The following is a 13,897-nucleotide window of genomic DNA, read 5'->3' on the forward strand; positions in this document are numbered from 1 at the left end:
CTTTTACTGAACCCTCTAGGATTAGATCTGGTATTTGAGAGGGGGATTTCCATGCCTGCTTTCACATATATAAATACCAGTTTATTCAAACATTAAAAAAAAAAAAATTAACTCTTCCTTCCCCTCTCCCTTCTATGTCCTAAGAAAATGGAAATGAAGGCCTAGGAATTTTAAGAAACGATTCAAGGACTCCTTGGAACAGCCACATGAAAACACGAGGAGTTTTACAGCATCCAAGGAACCCTACCCAGGGCCAACATGGGCTGCGGACATTGCTGACCAATCACTGTTAAGCTCCTCCCGCGCACGCGGTGCACACTGCTGACCAATCTCAGCGAACTTAGGGTCTGTTTATGGTTTCACAATCGCCCAGTGCAGCATGGTTCAGGAATCCAGCCCCCAGCAGTCGGGGTCGGTTGCCGAGATAGGATGAAACCTATTTGCAACGCCTGTCCGTTGGGGACGTCTTGCATAGCTGTCTTTGGGTAGATCTAAAAACCGGAACGCTATCTCATTCATTCAGTGAAATTCTGTTCCACTGTTTGCTGAGAAATTTCCTTTGTCGGGATATTCTGTCCACGTCCCCCCATCATTAAGACCTGGAGTGTGGGGTGCGCCCCAAACTCGGCGATTATTACGCGGGCTGCACGCAGCCGGCCTTGGAGATGGGCCCCTGGAGGAGGTATCAGCTGCTTCACTGCAGGAAGCTCCTCGGAGAGGAATGGTTAAGGGGTGAGGGATGGCACGAAAGGACCCCCAGCTCCCCTGCCACAGCTGGGCACATTTGTAGGTGGATGTGTAAAGAGGCTTTGCCCCAGAATTAGTGATGCTTGCGTATCCCCTTTCCCACAGGGCTGCAGCATTATGAAGCCTGACCCCTGGGCAGCTGATCCACGTGGAGCTGGGCTGCAGGGACCGGAGAGCTCCAGGTCTTCGGACTGTGTGAGAACACAGGCGAGAAGCTGATTCGGAAGGCTTGGGAGGGACAGACGGGGTGGTACTCCCTTGGTGGCAAGGCAGCTAGGTAACTAAGTAGGGGTTAATGTTTCTAACTATCCTCACCGGCTAAAGAACAGGTTAGAACACGACCACAACTAGAAAGTGCTAGCTCATGTGTTTCGAAGCATGCTTCTCTTCTCAAGGCAATTATTTTTGTTATTTTAGTTGTCTTTGACCTTCACTGGTGGGGTTGCGGAGCCCGGCTTTAAAGGTGAGGAACAAGGAATTTGAAATTTACATGTGTTTGTACAACACAATTTTCATGTGCAAATTACTGTCACGTGATAAGGACTCTTGGAATTCGTAACTGTGAAAACACACACACACACACACACACAGTGCTTTTGATCCTGTCTTCCCTCAGGTGGACATTCTAGAGAATGTAAGTTTATTCTTCCAAATGTATGTCAGAATAGTCGTTCACGTCTGTCGAGTTTTTACACTTGCCACGCACTGTTTCCAGCAGTACGCATCTTGAATCCTTACAGCCCTTTAAGATAAATAGTGTTATCCACCCTGTTTACGGATGAGAGAACGAAACCCAGAGAGGTTAAGTGACTTTCTCAGGGTCACACAGCCATGATGCGGCAACACCCAGATTAGAACTTAATTACTCTGACCTCAAAGACAGTCATCTGAAACCCACTTCACTTCCCTGTCCCTTTCACTTCTAAAATGCAGTAATTATTACTCAGCCACTCTTTCCTTGAATGCAGGTGAAGAGATCTGCTCTCAACAGTAACAGCACTGGTTCTAGGTGTCCCTCCAGGGCAGCCTGGTGCGTGTTTCCTGATTGTTCCCTGCAATAGAGAATACCTCCCACCCTGGAGGGATCTGGATCTTTGGTGTTTTTTTGTGTCCCCTCCACCCGCATTTCATTTTGATGTTGCGCTGGTCTCTCCTGCACTTCCTGGTCGGTCCTCCGGGCGAGCATTCCGAGGGCAGCAGTGGCTTCAGCGAGGAAACTCCAGTTGTTGTTTTTCAACTTCCTTTGATCCTATTTTGTGGTTGACTTGGCGAAAGTCCACATCTGTCACCAATGAGCTTTAAAGCGGCTGCAGCTCAAAGCCCCTATCAGATTTGACCTCAACACACCCAGTTCTGAGGCATCCATTTCCTTTCCATTCTGGAGGAACACGCGGCGTTTCTCTGATTGGACATTCATCGGTCTTGCTTTCTGTCTCTGCCTCTCCTCCCCCTCAGTAATCCTCCAGGCCCAGGAAGGACCTTCACATGCTTCTGTTGCTGTGCGGCATATGTTGTGTTCTAATCCTTCCTGTGTTTGCTGTAGGTATGGCGGGTCTCCAAGACAAATTACTGGTATTGTCGAGGAGGTCACCCGGGCGGCGTTCGGGTGGGGGCTGGGGCGGGAGATGGCTCTGGGGAGGCACCCCTGGGACGGCCTCCGCCTCCTGGCCTTGTTTGATGGTTCCAGGGCTGGGCCCAGGGACCCCAAGCTGCGAGCTGGCAGAAGGGGAAGGAAGACCAGGGCTTTACCTACTGGCCCTGTCAACTGATGAAGGGGAAGCTTGTATGGGGCAGACCTCAGGCAACAGATGTTGGTGGAGGACCTGCCAAGACCGTGTTGAGGGTAGGGGAGCGATGCATATGTTACTTGACACGGGAGGATTAGAGAAACCATGAGGAAACTTGCCTTGTCCCTTCACACCGTGACACCTCGGGGGAAGTGAGTTATGAGAACAGAGAAGCACAGTCCACGCACAGACCGGGAATGACGGGCCAAGACAGGCAGCTTGAATGATGCCTTGGCTTTCCTCTCCTCCCCGCCCTGCACCCCCCAGCACCCCCACCCCCTTGCTGGGGCGATGGGCAGGCGTGGTGAGATCTTTTGTGCAAGCTGCAAAATCAAAAGCAAGAGTCCTCTGATGGAAGGACTGCCTTTGGGGTTGTCTTGCCTTGTTCTGCCCCGTCAGCCTCCCCCTACCATCCCCCACATTGATAAGGGAACCGAATGCTGTGCCTGGGCTTGTCCTTTTCCCTGGACTTTGCAAATGAAGTCATATGGAAGATGGCCAGAGGAGCCAACCATGTGTCTCTTTTGATGGCCCAAGGCATGAGGGAGCCCCAGTGAAAAGAACAGAGTTCAAGGGGCTCAAGTCGTCCGGGAAAGTAGGCATATGACCACGGGAAACTCATTCTGGTCTAAACGAGATCCAGGCAACAAGTGGGAAGAAATGAGCTTGGTTCCATGGTTCCTTGCTTTCCCTCTGTGTTTGTTAGGTCTTCACAGGACTCTACGTTCTCCTGGAGCTAAGGGCAGGCATGAGATGGGTGCGCTTGTTTGCACTTCTCTACCCGCAAAATGGTGGTAGAACGTGCAGGGGAAGTAGCAAAAAGAGGGACCCCACAGGAGACTGGCCTGGGGAAAAGCACATTCTGGTCCTAGAAGGGCTTGTGGAAATGAATTCAGGATCAAGATTTCTTTCCCTGGTTATTGCATTCCTGGAAAGGGGTGGGGAAGACAACCCAGTTGAATGAAGTCCATTATGGGATCCAGGGAAGCCGTGGGATGTCTCTAAGCTTAGGGACCCCTACAAAGAGAGATCAGGACTGTTTATCCCCACCAAGGGAAGCAAACCTCTAGACCAAGTCTTGGTCGTCTTCCATAATTCCAACCTATTTCCACCAAAGATTCTAAAAGGGACAGAGGGACGGGGGAATGACGGTGGTAGAAAAAAGACAACATGGGGACAAAATGAGAGATGTGGATAGGGATGGGGAAGGATAGAGAGGGAGTGTGTGGGACAGAGAGTGAGGAAGAAGGGGGCCCAGAGAGAGAAAGGGTGACACACACTGTTAGAGGATGTTGTCGAAGAGACCTAATGATTGTGTTGATCCTGTCGCACTGGGCTCCCTGACCTACTGAGTCCTGTTTTGGACTGGTGGAAGCAATGCTGAGGCACTGAACCAAATAAGGTCTTGGGCAAGAGGAATTTCAAGGGCATACACACTGTGGCTCAGATATCTCCCCTTATCTTTCCTACCGCCTTCACATCTGACGGAACATTCCCAGGAGAAGTTCTCAGACTCCACACACTGTGCTCAGAGCACAAGAAGCAGTAGAGGGAAATAGTGCCGGAATGGAGGCACTTTGTACATGACAGGAACAGGCCAAGTATGTTTCTTCTACTGCTTGTAGTGTGGCAAGAGTTTTCCCCTTAGAGACTGACTCCTGTCGACCTCAAAGGTGTTCTAGAAGTTACTGAGAGACTTTAAAATACTCTGGGAGCAAACCCATGGTGAGGTACCACCTCACACCTGTCAAAATGGCTAAAATTAACAACACAAGAAACAACAGGTATTGGGGAGGATGTAGAGAAAGGGGAACCCTCTTACACTGTTGGTGGGAATGCAAACTGGGGCAGCCATTCTGGAAAACAACATGGGGGTTCCGCAAAGAGTTAAAAATAGAGCGACCCTACAAACCAGCAATTGTTCTATTAGATATTTACCCCAAAGACACAAAAGTACTGATTTGAAGGGGCACATGCACCCTGATGTTGGCAGCAGCATTATCAACTATGGCCGCATTACAGAAAGAGCCCAGATGTCCATCAACTAATGAAAGGACAAAGAAGATGTGGCCTATATGTATAAGGAATATTGCCCAACCACCAAAAAGAATGAAACCTTGCCTTTTGCAACAAGGTGGATGGAGCTAGATTGTATCATACTAAGCGAAATAAGTCAGTCAGAGAAAGAAGAATACCATATGATTTCACTCGTATGTGGAATTTAAGAAATAAAACAGATGAACATAGCGGGAGGGGTGGGGGAAAGGAGAGGGAAGCAAGCTGTAGGAGACTCTTAACTAAGTTGATGGAGGGAGGTGGGCAGGGGAGGGGGTGAAAGGGGAGATGAGTATGAAGGAGAACCCTTGTGTTGAGCACTGGAGGTAAGAGTAAGTGTGTGTAATTGTCTGCAAGTGGTGAGTCATTAAATCCTACCCCTGAGACCAGTACTACCCTATATGTTAACTCATCAGAATTCAAATAAAAACTTGGAACAAAGAAAATAAAACTCAAATCAAACATGATCTCTGAAAATAAAATAGAGTAAAATAAAATACTCTGGGAGGATCCATTCATTCATTATTCATTTTCTCGGGCTGCCCCAACAGCACAGGTGGGAGGGCTTACCCAACAGAAGCTAGAAGTCCAAGATCAAGGTGTCGGCAGGGTGATTTCTTTGAAGACCTCTCCCCTTGGCTTGTAAATAATCATCTCCATGTGTCTTCACATGGCCTTTCCTTTGTAAGTGTCTGTGTTCTAATCTCTTTTTCTTATAAGGACCCTAGCCACGTACCTCATTTTAACTTAATTATGTCTCTGAAGACCTGTCTCCAAATGAGGTATGGGGGCTTAAGACTTGAACTCGTGGATTTTGAGGAGGACACAATCCATCCTATAACACAGGAGTTCTTTCTGGGCTATTCACAGTTCAGTAGGGATCTGACAGCTGGCTGACAGGTAAGTAAACCACAGGTAAGTAAACCAAGGTTCAGAGGAGTTTGCTAACTTGCCCAGGGACACAGAGCTTTTAAAGGGAAAAGCTGGAATTTCAACACAGGTCATTGGGACTCTGGTGTCTGCTCAGTTTCCATCACGCAGAGAAAGAGTAGTTCATCGTGGAGGGGTGTGAGGGATGGGCTCTGAATCTGGGTATGCCCCTCTTGGACTGATGCCTCTCTCTCTCTCACATATTTTTCCTTTGGCAACTTCTTCCACTCAGCCAGCCTCCACCCCTTGAGTTTTGCTTACCCAGAAACCCAGGAAGCTTTAGGAACCCACTTGCAAGGCTTTGAGTCCAATTCTGACCCTACCAATGTTACTCCTGTGATGATGATGATTAATTAATAAAACTAACCATTTATTAAGCATCTGCTTTGGAACCCATGTTAGGCTCTTAAGATAAAGTAGCTCCTATTCTCTCAATAACTCTCTGTACGGTGATTATCGTCTGTTTACAGACAAGCCAGGATGTTTATTATGTCGTACTGTGCAAGAGTGAAAAATTGGAAACAAGCACATACACTTGCAAATTACACATTCCTTATTCTTAGCTCTCTGTGCCCTTACGTGAGTTCTTGTTAGCCTGGATTCTGCAACCTTGAGAAGCGCGCACTTGAGCAGACAGGTAGGGCCACGCAGTCCTACAAAAGGCCACAGTTGCTGATACACTCACCGTGTATGGGGGCCCCTGTCTTCCCGCACTCTCGGCCACACTGGATGCTATCAATCCTTTAAATTTTGGCCTCATGTGTAGAGCTACGTTATCTAAAACAGTAGCTGCTGACCTGGTGTGTCTGTGTGAATTTCATCAAAATAAAATTTTAAAATTCAGCTCCTTGGCTGCACCAGCCCCATTTCTAGAGCTCAACAGCCCCACGTGGGCCTGGTGGCTACCATGTCGTACAGCACAGCTACAGAGCATTTCCATCACCCCCGAACGCTCTACTAGACAGTGCTGCTTTGGGACAAAGAAATGAATCTCATTGTTTTGGGATCCATGTCCCTGACACTAATGAGCTGGACCAGATTTTCACTGAACATCTATAGCAAACTCTTAGGCACACTCGTTACATAAGAGGCAAGATTCTGAGTGTGTGACAGAGGCCATCCATTGAATGTCTTTATCAGTTTGATGTTTGAATGCTGGAGAACAAGCACAAGAAGGAAAGGGGAATTTGAGAGGGTCTCAGAGAGGAGTCTAATGAGGACGCCAGGTCCCCAGGAGGACTCAGAGCAATTGGTTTGTAGGAGAAGGAGCAACGTATCCTCGGAGCACTAGGGGAGGAAAGGACAGGTAAGGTGCTGGTGAGTCTGTGCCTTCAGTGGGACGGCTTCTGTTCTTTCTCTCTCTGTACGAGGCATGATCATCACCCTGGAGTGAGGAAGCAGGAAGTAGGAGGAGGATGGAGGAAAGCAGAACCATGACACAGCTGTTCCCTGGAATGGGAACATGAGCTCACTCAGGGAACACACATGATTTCTGGCTATTTTGAGGGTCCAAAACCCTCAGGGGCCCTTCCCCGCCCAACCAAGAGCCCTCAAAAGGGTTGTAGTTGTGCTGGCTCTTGACCTTGTCCTTGAGGTTTATACTTTTTCTTGGCTGGGCCTGTGGGGGGACGGAGGAGTTGGGAGCGAGGGTAGGGGTGGGTGGACAGAACACTCCCTTCCACGGAAGAAGTTCATGCAAGAATGTCTGCTTCTCAAGGTCTCTTTAGCCTCTGACCCTTGCCAAACAGGTGAATTGAACCCATTTGGAAAATTATATGCACCTTTGAATCTTTATGATGAATTCCAAACTAACCAATCAGAACACAAAGTGCAGCTTGAGAAGCAGGGGACAAGGGAATGGGAATGTCTCCTCAAGGATTTTCTCCCTGGGCCCAAAGTATTTACATTCAGATTTGCATGTGATTTGCATATAATTTGTGTCCGGCTACAAAGCCTGTCTGTTGTTCAGATAATGTTTAAGCTAAAGTTAATTTCTAGAATATCTTTCTCTCCCCATCTTTCCTTACCCCATTTACTCAGATGCATGGTAGAAATGTCAGGATTTTCAGGGGACAAAGGTAGTCCCTGGGTCACATGCTCTCTTTGTCGGCAACGCTTTGCCTAATTAGGAGTTTTATTGTCATAAAATGTCTTAGACGGCAACAAAAACTGGAACAGGGCTGCTCAGAGGGTTAGAAGCAAGAGGTAGGGGAGTGAACTCGGCTGAGTTGGAAAGAGGAGAGTTAGCTAGATAAACCAAAAGAAGGAAAAAGTCTGGGAAAATTACTGGTGCTAACTACATTTTTTAAAGATTTTATTTATTTGACACAGAGTAGGCAGAGAGGCAGGCTGGGGGGCAGGTGATGGGGGAAAGCAGGCTCCCTGCTGAGCAGAGGGCCCAACACGGGGTTCAATCCCAGGACCTTGAGACCAGGACCTGAGCCAAAGGCAGAGTCTTAACCCACTGAGCCACCCAGGTGCCCCGATGCTAAGTAACTCTTAATGAGGAAGGCTCACAGTGTCCCAGGCATTGTTTCCAGTGCTTTGCTTGTATTGTGAGTTTATCCTCATAACAGCCCTACTAGGCAAGTACTTTTGTTACTCTCATTTTAGAGAGGAGTCAGCGGAGACCCACAAAGGGTATGATCTTCTGCCTGAGAGCATGCAGCAAAGGGAGACCATCCGAACTTGGCTTGGTCCTCAGATTCCCTAACGGGGGTACAGCTGGTCTGCTCTGCTGTGTGTAGAACAAGAAGGGATAGTTCTGGAAGTAAGGGTGAGGCCAGCTCTTCACTTTAGGGAGAAATCATCAGGCCAGGAGAGGGGTCAGGGTATGACATGCCTGCCTGGACGTTCAAGCGGGGCAGGAGATGGAAGGGGGTTTGCTGAGCCCACCCCGGCAGCGCAAAGGGGCTGCAACTGCTCTCGCTCCCTGGCTTGGTCCAAGCCATCCCATGTTTACTCTTTCTTTTGACAGAGAATTCCCTCCCGAGCAAGACCTGGTCTCAGCCCGGTGCAGCGCTAGCCGGAAGCCTGCAGATGTGGACAAGTGGGAAGCACTGGGTCCGTGGCCTGGAGTAAGAGGTTGGCAGGAAGACAAGGGCAAGAATGACTCAGCCCCTTTGTCGTCACGCTCAGAAGGAATCCATCTTATCAGGCCCCAAATGACCAGCAGGACAAAGAGATACTGCTTAGGTAGTCTTCCCCAAAAGGGACAAGGGAATAAAGGGGCCTTTGCTCATTGGATGCCTGGAAATAACCCCACCTCCCTCTTCAAGCAGACCCTTCCTTTTCAGGACTCTGAAATGCGGATTGTCCTCTAGTTGTTATTTACTTTCCTTTTGTTGTATTTTGCTTATGGGGTGTTCTCAAGCGCTCTAGAATGAAAAGTAGCCAGCAGCAGCTGGGGAGGGTAGGGGGGGGGTCATAGCCAAAAACAAACCTTGCAGGAGCGAAGGGGGTAAAATAATTAATGAAGAGGGTGGAGACCACCAGTTAGCATTGGCTGAGGCAGTGTGAGAAACTTCCCCGTGCCCGGGCATGTTGTCGAGGAGAGAGTGTTGTCATCTGAATTAATTTGCATGACAATAGGCTGAATCCTTATTATGCATTAGGGATGCTAATGGGCACCAGCCACAGCGCATTTCCATGGGAAAAGCATCTTTGAGAGGCAAACCTCTTCCTCCTCCCTCTTCTCCCCCTCCCCCCCTTTCTCCTCCCCTTCCTCCACCTTCCCCTCCCCTCCCCCCCTTCCTTCCTCCCCTCCCTCCCCCTCCAGTGCCCGCCCTCCCTCCTGCCCCTCCTCCCCCCTTACCCTCCCTCTTTCTCTCCTGTCCCTCTGCCTAGTCACTGTGGAAAGCCCTAGCCCCTCACCCAGTGGAACATCCCCTGGGGCGGGGGCTCTTAGAGGGGAGGAAAGGGCGCTATGAGGTGGAAAGAATGCTTTTCAAAACCTCCCCAGACCCCCATCTCTCCCTCCCACCTCTTAGGAAATGACCAAGAAAGAGGTGTGAGTGTGTGTAGTTTAATTAAAAACAGATGGCTTGTCAATGCTGCCAGCCTCCTTGTAATTGGTGATATGGGGGGGGGAGGGGCGGAGAAGCTGCCGTGGGAGTAGGTGGGGCAGAAGATAGCAAGGTCAAGTGTGGGAGCGGGATACAGGGCAAAGGATAGAGACACAAGTGGCATGGACTATTCAAGGACCTTGAAATCTAGCTGGGACCGAAGCAAGCCGTTCTCTCCGAGTGTTCCCATCAGCCCTCCCTTGAAGGACTTGAACTTGGAGTGATGTAGCAGCTCTGTTCCATCCTGCTTTCCTCCCTCGGCTCCAGAGGCTGTAGAACTCAAAGGGAGGGTTTGGAACCAGATCTTCTGGGTACAAATCCCATCTCTGATATTTACCAGCCACCTGACTTTGGCCGTGTGACTTAACTCTTTGCTGCCCCAGTGTCCTCACAAGTAAAATGGAGACCGTAGTGCTTTTTCCCATGACACAAAGTACTCAGAATATACCTGGCACACAGTAAGCCAGGTGGGATATGCGCTAGAGGTCACCATCCTTCCTTCCTTCTCTTGTTCATTCTTCCATTCAGTGGTTTCCATTGTCTTTGTGTCCCTTCACGAGGAACCCAGGTGGCCTCCGAGACTGTTAGACGACTGATTGCATTGACAGATCCGTCCCCCACCCCACCACGGTTGTGGCCCCGCCATTGCCACCATGGGGGTGGCGGGCTTGCTGGGACTATCAGCTCGTGATCTGATAGTGCCCTGTTTTGTCACATTGAATGTAACAGGTCTGTTAAGAAGCCCAACCATTTTTACTGTGGGTGCTGCCAGTTCTAGAAGGCTTATCTACAACGCATCTCCTGGTATGAGGCGTTCTCTCCTCCCCAGAACAAGATTTGATTGCCAGAGTCGAAATTACTACACTTAAAAGTAACTTTGAGTTTCTTAGCTTTGCCCCACAGTGTCCCTGAGGAGGAGAACTAAGGGCATCTTGTGACCCCCCTCCCCCTCCCCAGCTGGCTTGGAGAATGAGACTAGGGGTTTCAGCAGCACTTCATACGTGTTTTTGTAAAGCTCATGTTTGGTTTTGAGAAATAGAATTATTTGAAGTCCTGTATCGTCATCTAGTATTTCAAAAGGTATTTTCACTAAATGCAGATCCAGTAGGTGCTAATTTAAATACCCTTTTTGTGAGTCCTTTATTAGAAGGTGTGATGGAAGAAAAAAACCAGGTGTCGGGTCTCAGCTCATGAAGCTCTAACACCGAAACTGGGTGGTACTCACGGCAGGATGGCATCAAAAACCGGAGGGACTTGAGACAGATAGGCAGCTGACTTGTCCTTGTGCCTAAGCTGGCCATCTCCTATAATCATGTTTCAACAGTTCCCTACCAAGTCAGAGTTAAGATGACGGAAAATGTCCAGAGGAAGATCATTTGGATTCTACTTTGCCACCGTCCCACTCGACATTTTCATCAATAACAAATCGATGAAATGCTTATTAAATGTGTTGATCAGTAATTGGAAGGGATAACTCATGTACAGAGCTTCACCAATAAAAATTCAGAATGATGTGAGAGTTGGTAATCGATCTAGATAAACCAAATGAAATTCGACAGGGTCAACAGGAAATTCCTGAAGATTTTAATTTCAAAATCCAATTGGTAATGGTTTTTATGGGACGAAAATGAGCTATCTGGGTTTAAAGGCAAGCTCGATCAGTAAGAACCAAAAGTCTTGAGAAAGGAGTTAAATCATTGAATCCGGTCTTCATGGTCTCTTCGTAAAGACGTGTAATTTCCAACTCAAGAACAGACTATTTCCCAAGCCTACATTTGTAACTTTGGAATTCGGAATATATCTTTTCACTTAGTGGCTCTGCTATAAATTAACTAGGCTTTGATACAGCTTCAGTTGAAATGTAGCTGAACAACAGTATAAATAATAACTTTGATTCCCATTTGCAGACAGAAAGACAACTCTGGTCTAACTGCTTCCAGACTTTACAAGTGTTTTGCTCTTCTTCATTTCCCGCAGCCCCTGCTCATCGTCTCCTCACACCCCTGTCAGGCACTTGTTCCTGAACAGCTGGGCTCCAGGCAGGAGGAAAGTAGGCGCACTGGAGCCGCCATCATGAAGAGAGACCCAGCCAGGAAGGGAGGCGGCAGAAAGGGAGAACCGAACTCAAGCGTAGCCTGGGCTCCACTTTGGGGAAAGGTGTCCCTATCTGATTTGGTGGCAAAACAGATTAGGAACCCCAGGTAGAAAGTTATAATCTGCATTTAAATAGATGTCCCATAAAAGGTCCAAGTTCAAGACCCAGAATGGGTTCTCCTGGAATTTCAAGATTTAGCAATTTTTTATTTTCCCTTTGGAGATCTTTAAAGTTAGGTCTCATGGTGAATGTTGTCATTTCCAGGCAGAAGGAGAGAAATCAGCAATCTCATGTTGGTTTTGGATTTTTAGAGGGTTGAGAATGCTGCCTTAATCAGAGAAAATCCCAGTATGCTTTGTTTTATTGTATTATTTTAGGATACTTTTACTTTTTAATTCTTGACACGCTGAAGTTTTTGACTATGGTTAAAATAATGATGTCCACTAATGAAGTCATCTCATTAGAGCTGCTGTCCTGGTTACATGGGTATTGGTGTTTCTTCTTTACCGACTGAATGCTTGTGTTCCTCCCCGCATCCCGCCCCGCTGCCACCGCCCGACCCCCCCCCCCCCCCTTCCCCAATTCATACATTGAAGTCCGAACATATGAAAGAGATGGTTTCAGGAGCTGGGAACTTTGGGAGGTGACTAGGTCATGAGGGTGAAGTCCTCATGAAGAGAATTAGTGCCCTTGTAAAAGAGACCCAGAAGCTCCCTAGCCCCCTTCTGCCCTATGGGGGCACAGCAAGAAAACAGGATCTATAAACCAGAAAGTGGACTCTCACCAGACACAGAATTCGCTGGAGCTTTGATCTTGAAATTCCCAGCCCTGAGAAGTATGAGATATTAATTTCTGTTATTGGGCTGTTCGGTTACAGCAGCCCGTAGGGGCTAAGAGAGTTTCCCAGCCATGACAGGATGAACCAGACAAAAGGATAGGAACTAACTAGGCGAGAACACTGACCCCTTTTGGAGCATTGCTTTCCTTCTTTCTTAGTCTTCTGAAAGAATGGAGTTTTAAAAAATTCTAGTTCACGTGCCTATATTACACTGGGGTAGAGCTTCCTCCTCATGGCCAATTCTATTTCCCATTTGGACTTCTTCCTGTCTCTCTAGTTTCAAAGAGATCCTAGTTCTGAGACTCAAGGAACCTTTCTAAGCGTTTCTTAATGTAAAGGAGTTTGGACATGAACTTGAATGGCCATTGAGCTGATTTTCCAGCTGACAGGAGATGGTTAATTGTATGCTGTCCATAGGAGTCTTAAAAATCTGTCTGGCCAAGTTAATAGCTGCTTGAAATTTATGACTTGAGACCACTGTGTGGGGATAAGGAACTCAGAGCCCCAGCAACTCAGGGTAACAATCCCTTAGGTAGAAAATAGAGCCCAGTGGGCAGATCACACAGCCCTATAAACGGAGATGATCAAAAGTAAACATGGCCCAGGTTTAGCATCTCTGGGGGCATTGTGTTCTTTCCTACTGGGAAAGCATCTGTTTGTTCAAACCACACGCGGTCACTTGAGAGTTAGGCTAAGATGCCAAGGTTATAGGATGGTGTGCTTTTATGCTGTAGCAAGGGGAACTCTGCACCACTCTCAGGAATCAGTCCCCTGCGATGGTGTTTTGTTCTCACAACAGAAAGGTAAGCAGGAATGCATTGTACATGGATGAACGGGATGAGTTTTCTCCTGTGAATTCTGAATCCAAGTGCGTATCGACGGTTGTAGAAGGAAGACACCCTGTCTACCTCGGGGAGACTGTGGAACTCAGAGTTCACATAGGGTATCTTGTTGAGGGATGCGTTCTGGTATAATCTTTGGGGGCGAGGACAGGCAGGAGTGGTGTGAGATGTAGCCTCACTGCCCAGAAGCTTGGAGTCCCAGTGAGGTTCCAGTCAGCGGTTTCCTGCTGTCAGGTCCTTAGCCCACCTGATCCTTGGGGTCTTGGTGGTTCTTCTCACGGCCACCTCCTTCCTGAGTACCTGGAAAATGGGGCACGTGGGTCCTGCCTCAGGGCGTCACCGGGACGCTGCACGAGACAGGTGCTCAGTACAAGCTGCCAAGTAGGAGTCCAGGAAATCATCTTGCCTTAGTTCTCATTCTTTCATTTTCAGGGCACCAGGTGAACGGCCCGGCACGCGTGCGTGGTCATCAGAGGCTTCCGCTGGGAGCTAGAGTGTGTGGTTCTTCTATTCCTTCTCTCTGCCTGTCTGCAACACGG

The 13,897-nt window shown here is 48.2% G+C and overlaps 1 long non-coding RNA gene across 2 annotated transcripts; it reads left to right on the forward strand.

Moving 5' to 3' along the window:
- Positions 1-376: 376 nt before the first annotated feature.
- LOC131816808 (uncharacterized) lies at positions 377-11,092 on the forward strand. Of its 2 annotated transcripts, XR_009348192.1 has the most exons (6): positions 377-485; positions 853-942; positions 1,165-1,210; positions 5,310-5,489; positions 8,497-8,714; positions 10,731-11,092. It is a non-coding gene; the product is annotated as an uncharacterized LOC131816808 (long non-coding RNA). The 2 variants fall into 2 exon arrangements; XR_009348191.1 differs by having other exon boundaries at positions 5,310-8,714.
- The last annotated feature ends 2,805 nt before the right edge of the window (positions 11,093-13,897 follow it).

The sequence above is a fragment of the Mustela lutreola genome, chromosome 15 (genome assembly GCF_030435805.1).
Source record: "Mustela lutreola isolate mMusLut2 chromosome 15, mMusLut2.pri, whole genome shotgun sequence".
Lineage (NCBI taxonomy): Eukaryota > Metazoa > Chordata > Mammalia > Carnivora > Mustelidae > Mustela > Mustela lutreola.